A 12,520-nucleotide genomic window follows, 5' to 3' on the forward strand; every position below is an offset into this window, starting at 1 on the left:
AAGCCCATGCCTGGTTTTCCAGCCGGCGAGAAGAACGTAGAGCTTCCCATGTGAGAAAAGCCTGCCCTTCACCAGTCGCAATCAGCACTTAAGGTACCCAGTGACAGGCAGCGTGACTGCAAAAAGCAATTAATCACACTATTAGGTATTAAGCTGCAACTACCCACCATCATGCTCGCTCTCTTAATCTTACCGTTCTCCTCTGTCAACCCCCTTCTCCAGTCTCTCCCATTTTCCTCTTTCTGCTTCCATACATAATTGTTCAACTCGCAGATCTCTAGGTCTTATTCTTTCTGAGCATACGCATGGGCCCACTGCACAGCTCATCCCATCTTCCTCCCTTCAGAGACAACACTATTATAGCAGAGCTGACAGGCCCACTGGAGTAGGTATCCCCTGTTGGCAGCTCAGATGTGATACATCCTCCTGTGGTCAAAAGCTCCAGTGAACTGCAGACAGCTAAAAAGAAGCAAACTCTGTACCTGAAACTGCCTACCACTTGTGCCAGTATTGTAACACATATAAAAGATGAGCAGAAAATTGAGACTGTTCAGTTATTGTGCTCTGCCTAGGAGCATTATTCACGTCCCAGCCTTTCTTACAATCACCCCCACTAGCCACATTATTCTCTTTGGCCTAATAAGCTTCATTAATCATATACAACGAGCTTGAAAAGCATGAGGGACGATTTTATTGCAGAAGGAAGATACAACGGTTAGGCAGCCCAGGCCTTTGAGAGCCTGCAAACACGGGGGTTTGCCTGAGCTGTGGGTTGATAACTTGAGCTTTTTGTTGGCAGTAAACAGGTGACGACCAAAGCCTGACAAGGCTACAATGCTGTAAGTTAATTTTTTGAGAGGTTTTGCAGCAGGACTGGCTCTTGCCCCCACCCCCCTTCCCTCCCCCAAGAAATAAGAAATCCGGCAGACCATAGTCCACATGGCTGTTAAGAGCTGTGGAACTGCCAAGGGGAGAGCCCGTTTCACTGAATACCTGCAGCACCTATCTCATTGCACCTTGCTTCAGCACATCAAACCAAGTCTGCTACGAATTTCTTGGAAATGCTGACATGTTGGAGGTGAATGGACCAATCCCAGCAAATACAAATTAAAGGGGAAAATAAAACATGAGCACAGAAACCATGCTTTTCAGCCAGGGCTAATTATCACATGATGTTTCTCCAGAGGGTTTTACCCCCCGGACTATCATCTCCCTGTCTGTCTGCATCAGATCTTACTCTTCAACACTTCACTTAGAATCATTGAATCATTTAGGTTGGAAAAGACCTTTCAGGTCATCAAGTCCAACCGTTAACCTAACCCTGCCATCCCACCATGAAACCATGTCCCTAAACACTTTGTCTGCCCATCTTTTAAATACCTCCAGGGATGGGGACTCAACCTGGGCATCCTCCCTGGGCAGCTCGTTCCAGTGTTTGACAACCCTTTCAGTGATGAAATCTTTTCTAGTATCCAATCTAAACCTCCCCTGGTGCAACTTGAGGCCATTTCCTCCCATCCTATCGTTTGTTACCTGGGAGAAGAGACTGACCCCCACCTCACTGCACCCTCCTTTCAGGCAGCTGTAGAGGACAGTAAGGTCTCCCCTCCTCTTTTCCAGGCTAAACAACCCCAGTTCCCTCAGCTGCTCCTCTTAGGACCTGTGCTCCAGACCCCTCACCAGCTTTGTGGCTCTTCTCTGGATGCACTCCAGCAGCTCAATGTCCTTCTTGTAGTGAGGAGCCCAAAACTGAACACAGTATTCAAGAGGCTGCCTCACCAATGCGGAGTACAGAGGCATGATCACTTCCCTGCTCCTGCTGGCCACACTATTCCTGACAAAAGCCAGGATGCTTACTTAGCGTGAAGGAATTATGAAAAGTTCTTGCTTTGCACCCTAAAAATAACAACACGTGCAACATGATTGCCAAAAGCAGACTGATCCACAGCCTAACTCTCTTCATTTTGACATCCACATCATGCTTATGTCTGGCTGCAATGGTCCAGCTTCCAAATAAGGAGACAGACCCAAATTGCTGTAGCTGTCCACAGGAATGATCCACGCTCACTTGTCACACTGACCAACACCAGCCTAGGAAGCCAGGTTTAGACCCACCTGGGCTAAGCAACAGGAGATCTTTCCCCTGTTTCAGAGGCTTCCCATCACAACCAGCTCCTTGACAACACCGGGGCTGTGAAAGGCCCAGGCTGACAGGGAGAACAAAAAAGGGTGCTGGATCATGCCCAGGATGCACTGCCAGCCGTGGGCCAGCAGAACTGGGAAGCCACTTCCTTAGACTGAGGCACTGCTGTGGATTGCACTAGAGCGACAAAAAATGCTTTTCCTAGCTAGCAGCTCCGAAAACCTGTTTTCACTAATTCCGAGCTGCTTGTCACTTATTTCCCCCAGAGGCCGTATACAGGAAAAGGTGTGTCCCCTTCCCCATAGATGACACTAAGAAGCAGCTGTACGCAGCTCTGAGATAGCGACCCACCGTTGACATTTAACTCCACAGGAAAGGCTTTGCTCGGTTGTCAGGCATGAACGGACTACCTTCTGCAGGCACTTTTCATTAAGGCACAGAGTCGCTCTTCATGCCTTTCTGACTAAAATGAAAGGCTGGAGAGATGTCAGTGGGTGCCCACCCATGTCTATTTAGAAGTGATAAAGTGAAGTGCAATTAAAAGGCACGGGGAGATCCTCATGCCTAAGAACACTGAAGGAGCAGAGATGACTTTCTCCAGCAACCAGCAGGCGAAGGCCGTTCAAAACCCACATTTGAGTATATTTACTGCTGCGTAAGTGTTTGGATGGTTTGACAAATCTGATGAATGAAACCCGAAATTAACAGCCAATCTGGGGGAGGGTTCATCTTTGGGGCAACGAGGATAAGAACAAATAAATCATTTGGTTAGGGCTTTTTTTGTTTGTTTTAAACAAGCACACCACCTGCATTTTTCACAGCTTAATGCTTCTGTTCTCAGTAAAAACCATGCTGTGATCTCACTTTCTAAGAAACTGGTCAATAAACATTTACCCAAATAGCCCCAGAAATCATTTAGGTAAATATTTACATATTTGCACATCTACTTTAAAATGAATCTTAGAAAATTGCCTATTGCTATTTCTCATTTCCATACCAAGTACAATTTCAAATTGGCATTTTTTCTTCCATTATCAATGCAAACAGAAAGTTTAATTGAAAAAGAAATACATTAAAGAAAAAATAATAAACAAAGATAACAAATGCCAGATTGTCATCTGCCACAAGTAGCTATCAAACCAGTAAGAAAAAACCTCCTATTTCTGCATTTCTGCCAGATGCATTTCTTTGACCTTCTATGCTTTGGGGTCCCCTGCGTCACTTCCCGGTTTCCAACACAAAATTGCAAAGAGAAGCCAGTTGCTAAAATGGAAAAGAGTGCTATATTTTCACCAGCAGTCTGTTACTCTGGCACAGAAATGTGTCAATTCTTGATTTGAGTAAAGACAGCACATACCTCAGAGTCCATTTTCAAACAAAATTCAAGTAGGTATTTCCCCAATTCAGTCTTTAAAGTTTCAAATGTTTCAAGAGCTGTACTGATATGTAGAGAAAGAGAGAAATAATTTGCTAGAAGAGGTTGCTCTCCCCCGCTGCCTTCAGGTCAGGAAAGACAAAGGCTTTTGTGGGGCAGTTTTGAGTGTTCTGCTGGCCTGCTATGCAGCAAGGGCTGAGATTTGTGAGTTGAAGTACAAGTTCAAGTAACTGAGTACCATTAGGAGCTCAGCTGGTATTAGACTGCTTATGTCTACACTATTAATAGTTCATATATATCATCCTTGGGTTGTAATTCTGATAGATAGATACTCTCTGACAAGACAGGAGGCTTGACCGCAGCTGTTTTCTCACATAATGGTGTAAACCTGAGGTTCTAAGTCTGTAACAAAGAAAAATATGTACCATTATATTACATGGTAGAATTTTGTGGAACCATCATACCTATAGAGTCCAAACAAAAAACAGGACCAGAAGAAACCTGGTAGGCAACATTGCTTTTGCAAAGAGACTGTGAAGTTATTTCTCTAAGCTCTGTGAGCAAAAGGGGAGGGCACAGAGGGTGAAACCTGAACTGACAGAGGGATGCAACAACTGCCTTCACAAAGCCTAAACAGGACAGCCTTTTGAATTCCTTTTTTTCCTTAATGTGATTGAACACAGATTTTGAAATGTCAGGATTTTCAGCAAAATAGACGATAATGAACAATGCTAACTTTTCTGTGGGGGAAAAAAAAATATCCCAAACCAAAAAGGCAGGCCACAGGCAATCCAATTTAGGCACCTAAAATTACTGGAAGCTTTTGACTTTGATCTCTGCAACTCCCACTCCCATCAGTCAAATGGTCCTGAATGCCATAGAAAAGCCTATCAGGAAATTAATCATGCTAACTTCAGAGCACTGTTCAACTAGTTTGCAACAAAAAAGGCACACAGCCATTAATTTAACTGTGAGCAAAAAACAAAATATGAAATAATTGCTCTTTCAGCGTGCATTAAATGAGGCAGAAGCCCTTAGCAAAGAGCAGCGTATTCTCGTGCTGTTAAATACGTATCACGACACACTGGAATTAGAGAGGAAGTAAAAGTTGTGGTGGCAAATTTATCACTGATGTTTCCTAGCTTCTGAGGGTTTGAACTGCAACTTAAAAAAGAAAAGTTTCTCAGCCGTGTTTCTCTCTAATACAGCATAAGGAAGTGTCCCCCTTTCCCTCATTGGAAAATGTCTGCCTGTTTTCATCTGATCTGTGATCAGGCGTGTTTCCGCCATCAAGGGCAATACACATTCTTAAGCAAAAAATCAGAGTGAAGATTACTTTGTGAAGCAGAAGTGCAAAACCATTCACTTTTGAGAGGTTCAAAATTCAGCCTATCCACTGGTGCTGTAAATGTAATTTATTGTACTCTTAGGCAGGAAATGCACTACTTCACTCTCGATCTAGTGCTTAAACAACTACTCAGATACTCGAATATATATGAAGATAGGGACATCCAAACAACAGGCACCCTCCCAAATAGACTGTTCCTCATTCCCCCTTCCAAGCACACACAGGGATAAATGGGAGTTTTGTCAGAGCAGAGATGTTGCAACAGAATTACACGTTTTAGTGAAGAATACACAAAAAAGCCCCACAAAGCACACACACACACAAAAAGCCCGCTTACTGCAAATGGTGCTGCCGACTCACATGCCAATTTACGTAAGGGGAAAGCTGAAAGTAGGGTGTCAGGAAATTAAAATGGTTTGATGGGGCAAGGTGCACAGCTGCCCTCAGCTGCTGAAAGAGTCTCTTCGAAATACAGTTACACTCATAGGTTAAGTTCTTATTTTCTACATCCGGCTCTTGAATGCGCTGTGGTTTTACTTTTCCCTTCATTGAAACTTTTGGTCACCCTATAAGACATGACTGAATTGGCTTGTTAGGTGCATTTTTCTCAGTTCTACAGGGACATGCTGGGCCAGGGAACCCATCTGAGCATGCTTTCTCCTCTCCTCCCCTGCCCCAAAGAAGCACGTCACTCTGGGACAGGTACAGGCTCCTGTCCAAGTGCAGCAAGCACTGGTCACCACCACCACAGAGGTGCCACCACCGATGACAACTGCCTTTCTGTTTTCTTCTCCTGTCTTTATGTTTTCCTCACAGAACCACAAGGCTTAGAAGGGACCTCGGGAGATCATCTAGTCCAACCCCCCTGCTAAAGCAGGTTCACCTAGAGCATGTTACACAGGACTTCGTCCAGGTGGGCTTTGAATATCTCCGGAGAAGGAGACTCCACAACCCCCCTGCACAGCCTGTTCCAGTGCTCTGTCAACCTCAAAGTAAAGAAGTTACTCCTCACATTCAACTGAAACGTCTTATGCTTCAGTTTGTGCCCATTGCCCCTTGTCCTGTCGCTGGGCACCACCGAGAAGAGTCTGGCTCCGTCCTTGTGACATCCACCCTTAAGAGATTTGTAAGTATTGATGAGGTCCCCTCTCAGTCTTCTCTTCTTCAGGCTGAACAAGCCCAACTCTCTCAGCCTTTCCTCATAGGGGAGGTGCTCCAGTCCCCTAATCATCTTTGTAGCCCTCCTCTGGACTCTCTCTAGGAGTTCCTCATCTTTGTTGAACCGGTGAGCACAGAGCTGGACACAGTACTCCAGGTGGGGTCTCACCAGGGCAGAGTAGAGGGTGAGGATAACCTCCCTCGCCCTGCTGGCCACATTCCTCTTAATGCACCCCAGGATACCATTGGCCTTCTTGGCAACAAGTATATGTCCTTGTACCTGCACATTTCAGGCTCATTAAATGACTTAACCTCTACACCTGAAAATCAAGCATAAAGTCACACCAGTGACAGCAGCAACACTTGCAGATCCTCCTGTCAGGAGGTAGGGAAGCCTGGGGGAAGTGTCCGAGAGATGAGAAAAGAAAGCTGCAGAACTAGACATCAGTACCCACTGACTACATGATGTTACTACCTACCTTAACCAGAGGAGAAAGCTAATCCTCTACCCCCACAGCCCAAGTGAGCTGAAGGACACAGATGAGATGTCCAGGTGCCCACCAGCAATAGGAAGCTGCTTCACACACCCAGTCACTTGTGTGTACAAGCACGCTTTCATTTTCAACTCATCTGCCTCTACCATCTCCCGTCCTTCAAGTGATATTAGCACTGCAGCAACAGAACTGACCAGCCATCCCTGCAAAATGCTGTTATTAATGACTGATCAATGCTGAATTCTGTCCTTCATAACTCTACTGAGGTATTTTGGTGATACGAGCACTTATTTAGCTGTTCTTACAAATCCTACTGGCATAGACTTCTAACAGGTCCACCACAGCCAGTTGAGAAGCTGAATTTTACCCTTCACTGCCCTTGGCCCTGGGAAAGATCACTTGAATGTCAGACAGACATTCTCCAAGGAATTTTTCTCCAGACCATCACCACTGTGGTAAACTGGACAAAATTCAACCCCACAGGTTCAAAGCTTCACATAAAAAATTAGTGAGCTATATCACGGTGGCTGTCGAAAGTAACTTTTCTGTCATCAGTGATTAAAAAGGTCAATGAAGCAGTGTATTGGGTTTGTGTGGCAAGGTTTTGGTAGCGGGGGGACTGCAGGTGTGGCTTCCACAAGAAGCTGCCGGAAGCTTCCCTCATGTCCGATAAAGCCAATGCCAGCCAGCTCCAAGACATTGCTGGCCAAGGCCAAGGCCATCAGCAATGGCGGTAACACCTCTGGGATAACATATTTAAGAAGGGGCGAAGGCTGCTATGGAACATTAGCCAGAGAGAGAGAGAGAGAGAGAGAGAGAGAGAGGTGAGAGGAGGAGCCCTGCAGACACGAAGGTGAATGAATAAGGAGGGCAGGAGGGGCTCCAGGCGCCGGAGCAGAAATTCCCCTGCAGCCCCTGGTGCAGCCCATGGTGGGACAGATCTCCACCTGCAGCCTGGGGAGGACCCCACGCCAGAGGGGGTCCCAAAGGAGGCTGGGACCCTGGGGGAAGGAGCAGTGCATGAAGAACTGCAGCCTCTGGGAAGGATTCATGATGGAGAAGTTCATGGAGGACTGTCTCCCCTTGGAGGTACCCACACTGGAGCAGTAGAAGAGTGTGAGGAGGAAAGAGCAGCAGAGATGAAGTGTTATGAACGGACCACAACTCCCATCCCCCACTCAGAGGGAGGAGGCAGAGAAGTCGGGAGTGAAGCTGAACCCAGGAAAAAGGGAGAATTGGGGGGAAGGTGCTTTTAGATTTGTTCTTATTTCTCACTATTCTACTCTGATTTGATTGACAGTAAATTAAATTAATTTCCCCAAGTCAAGTCTGGTTTGCCCATGGCAGTAATTGCTGAGTGATCTCCCTGTCCTTATCTCGACCCAGGAGTCTTTCATTATATTTTCTCTCCCCTCTCCAGCTGAGGAGGGGAGTGATAGAGCAGCTTTGGTGGGCACCTGGCACCCAGGCAGGGTCAACCCACCACAAGCAGAATAATGAGCTCTTGTAAAACAGAAGAGGGACAGCAAGAAGCATGCACTGAAAGCTTCCCCATACAATGCCACAAAACATTTGGGTTCAACTGACTGACACAAAAGTATTAACTTCTCTATCAACACGCACTAGACCTTTGGCCTGTCACCCCATCCAGCAACCTGCAGAGCCCTGGCATTCAGTGGGAACAGCTGCGTAGAACAGCACAAAGAAGCCCAGGAGCACGATGAAGAGCAATTACAGAACAGTGTTACTTACACAACAGGTCTGATTTGTAGCTGGGAGGGTAGCCAGGCAGGTGACAGTGGGAAGCCTACGTACCTCACTCGGCTCACTGTTCCGTTGGGGTGACTGACTTCTTCCTCGGCGCTGTGATTACTTGCAGGGATCCGGGAGATGTCAGCTGCTGGCTTTCCAGCAGATGCTTGACAGAGAGCCACCCCGCTCTTGTTGCGGGTCAGGGTCACTATAGGAGGGACTAGAGAAGAAGAGGAAAAAAAAAAAAGTCCTCAACCATTATTTTTTAGTTCAGTATAAAATCACCAACTGGGAAACCTGAAAAATAGGTGGCATCTTTTAGTTTGCACAACCAGTTTAAGAGATTTTAAAATAATTTTGAATATTAGCACCAACAATCTTTAGGGGAAAAAATACATCAAAAAGTCCAGGGTGAATATCTCCAAAACTATCTAGCTGCATCTAAAAGTACTGCTTCCTCATGTTTTCCAAAAGGTGACTGCAGTAGTAACAGGAGAAGATGGGATGACAGAGAGGGGTGGATTAAATGAAGATTTACAAGTACGGCAGTGCACATATACTGAAAAAACCCATAGCTTGCTGAAGCTCCAGCTAAAATATCTAGGAGATTGGGTAGGTAGAATCAAGAATTTGATAGGAGGGAACTAAAGGAGGAATCGGACAAAACTGTTGTGCCTGAAGTCCAACAATGTATTCAATTTCCAGGTCGAGCTTCCTGCTGTCACTCTTTGAAGTCTGGAAATGCAGTAGAGATGGTGCCTTTCTGCTGTGGACACCATGGAGGCATGTGATGCATGCTCATGAGCCGCAAGTCCTCCATCTTTTTTTTAGGCAACATATTTCTATCACTTTAATATGGGCTTTGAAAAACTGATGGGGAGGGCAAGATTTGCCCTTAAGGGAAAGGAAACTACTTGTGGAAAAAAAAAAAAAAATATTGTGTTACTGAATGAGGCGCCTTGGTTAAAGTGCAAGTAAAACCGGGGATAGCAGTGGAACATACACCTGTAACAAGGTTAAAACCCAAGATCACTTGGGGCAGTAGTCCACAAGGCATATTTAGTAAGGGGCATATGTAGATCCCTTTTCTACCAGAAATCATAGCTCTCCTGATATCATCCCAGCTGAACAGGAGATGGGTCTTCAGATGATCTGTGTTGGATGCCTATCAGATATATCATCCTGTGCCACCCTGCAGGGGCACGTGATTATTTTGCCAGCTGAGACATCATCACTCTCTGCATTCACATTAAACAATAAGCAAAATTTCCCCTGGTGAACTCTGAAGTTTCAGCATACTGGTGAGTTGGAAATACAGAGTACCAAAGAGTGCTGCATGCAGTTTTGGATCTCTCTCACTTACCTGGCCCTTCAATCAGATTGATTAACAAGAAAAGCAGTGCAGCCAGAACCACCCATGTTTGAGCCATCTTTAGCAGTAGGCATCAGCACTGCAGAAAGTGAAGGCAAAGAAAATGGCAGGTAGTTACAAAATGTTGTGCAAAACCCTTCAAAGAGAACACGTAGTAAAACCTTATTTCCTTTGAAAACAGAAGTTCTAAACAAGACCCCATGTCAAGTATCATTCTTGTACTGAAGAAAGTAAAGCAAAATGGGTTTGAAAAGAAAAAAAAAAAAAAACCACACTACTGTATATCAAAAAGTTTTAAAAATCCAGGATCTCTGATACCATTTTACAGGCATGTCTAGCTGCTCACTATTCGGACCTCTTACTGCCGCTTTATAGACTTACCTGCAGAAGATGAAAAAAGGTTTTGCAAGAGCAAACATGCACACATTACAAGTCTCTCTGAAAAATCAAGGTAACAGCATGTATAGGAAAATTCAGGATCTAGACTTCAACTATTTGACAAAGAAATGATTCCTAACCCTTGCATGCTTTTAATTTCTTGAAGGGTAACTCCACTTCTGTAGTAGAACAAAAAGGGCAGCCGTCCTATTGCAAGAGATCGAAACCATGTGAGTTTGCTTCCTGCTTTCATAGACACAATGAACTAATGAGGCATCTATTAACTTATGGTACTCTACAACCATATATACTTTTTAACAAACCATATCTTATAAATCGCTAGCTCCTTTTTGGCAAAAGGGCAGTGGTTCATTGATAAGATTGAGACAGTGCTGTCATCCCAACACCTTGTGCTTTTTTGTTTGAGCCAGAAAACAACTCCATGCTGCCCAAAAGCTTCCCAATCAAAATATATGTAGTTCTGAGTGGAGAATTTTGAGGTAAACCTATTCAGCTGTTGCTGAAACATGGATTTGGCTAAGAACAACACTGATACTTTCCTACGGTCAGATATCGTACATAAATGACCCCAGTTTGGCATGGCGAACTTGCACTACGCTCTACTGAACAATACACACGTGTATTCTCACAGTCAAACTCCCAACCTCTTCTGCTCAGGTCTCAAGGACGAGCACCCCACTGCAGCAGGTACTCATGCTGGTTCTGTCACAGCAGAAAGGTTCACCACCAACGCCCTTCCGTGCCCCCAACCAGCTGGGGGATAAAGCTGAGGTGTCAGAGTGTTGGCCTCTTTCCACAACACTGCAGTAGCCATATCCTGACTGCAGTTTTCTGATATTACTGGCAGAAACCAGCAGCCGTGCTTTTGCCTTGAGGCTCCCTGTAGCTTCCCCATAAAGCTATCTCATTTTCAATCACTCTCCCCTGCATTCCCTCAAATTGTCTTCTTGGTAGACCTCTTGACATTCTCTTCTTTCTGCTGTCATTTGTATCTCTTTAATCTTTTACTTTCTGAATCAGTCACCCGCAGCTAGAGATGACTGGAAAATTGTGTTTCCATCCCATGGGAATTACTGATATGTTGTTTTCATTCCTAAGTCAAAACCCAATACGCACCAGACAAGCAAATCTCTTTGTGCAGTGGTTGATTCAGAAATGCCATATGTGTTGCAATGGGACTTTCCTTCTGGGCTATTTAGATCACGTGCTGTTCACACATGTATTTAAATACAAGCATGCTTCCCAGTGTGTGCTGAGAGGCAGCGGAAAGGCAGCCAGGGTTCACTGTGCATGCAGAAACCTAAATCCTTATCTCATATCAACTGCTGTAAGAGTAACAGGCTTCAATTATGCAGCCTTAAAAAATCCATTTTAAATGTGAAATATATCAAGTGAGGACACCTGGTGCACAGGAGAAAAATCAGAACACTGCCACGCTTGTGGCACAGAAAGAATAAACGCTGCCACATTCGTGAGCCAAGTGCAAGAGGCAACCGTATTTTCTTAAACACAGTGCAATACCTATGGACATCCAGACAACAGCCTGATGGTTTTCTGCACAGTTCTGACTAAACACTGATGCATCTGGATGATGAACTTTCATTGCAGCTTGGAAACAATGCCAGCACAACCACGTGGATCTGCCACTAACATGCAACAGGCAACGTAACTCTTACATTAAAAAAGCTCCCAAATTTATTTTTTGTTCACTTAAAATCTTTGCCACAAATGAAATATTTTGTTTTGTTTCATGCTATTCAATACCGTCGAAAAGTTTGCGAGCTTTTTTGCAATCTGGGTAAATATGCATGGAAAAGTTGCTTTCATTCAAAAAGTTTGAAAGTTTGAAATTTTTTTTTAACCAAAAACTAAAAAAGAGATGCTTTTTGACCAGAATTATGACCCAATTTGCAAATAATTTTTCAAGTCTCTTTCAAAAGAAAAGTAAAAAAAAAAACCACCTCCACAATGTTTATCAGCAAATTCAGTATTCACCAATTTTGATGGATCTATAAATATTCATAAACAGAATATTGTCATATTGGAACTTGTCCCAGAGAACTTTTTTAAAATGCATACAAGTCTCATATATATGGGGCTTATTTGCTCAAAAGAACAGGCATTAATGACTAAAAATGGGGCCTTACAGAAAGAACAGAGTATATTACTCTGCTTAAATATTCATGGCCGAAATGCAGAATTTAGACTACAAATTTTAAGGTTCACAATCCTTGAATACTTGTGCCTGTAAACGAGGAGTAAGTCTCAAAGTAAAACTCAAAAAGGAGAAACCAAGCACAGCTGAATCAAATTCATTTAAAAGTAGCAAGTGAATATTTGTAGATTGTCCTGTATTATTTCCTTTGATGGAATTAAAATGCCTCAATAGCTACATTAAAATAAATTAAAATTTTTACTCAGCCTTGACGGCGGTGGCTGGCACAGGACCATGCAATATGTGCGTCACTCTTCCATTAGC

At 44.1% G+C, this 12,520-nt stretch overlaps 1 pseudogene; it reads right to left on the reverse strand.

The window, feature by feature from the left end:
* Positions 1–3,766: 3,766 nt before the first annotated feature.
* Positions 3,767–12,520, reverse strand: LOC118451913 (annotated as a pseudogene).

This window comes from Egretta garzetta, unplaced genomic scaffold (assembly GCF_000687185.1).
Source record: "Egretta garzetta isolate BGI_Z169 unplaced genomic scaffold, ASM68718v1 scaffold383, whole genome shotgun sequence".
Taxonomy (NCBI): Eukaryota; Metazoa; Chordata; class Aves; order Pelecaniformes; family Ardeidae; genus Egretta; species Egretta garzetta.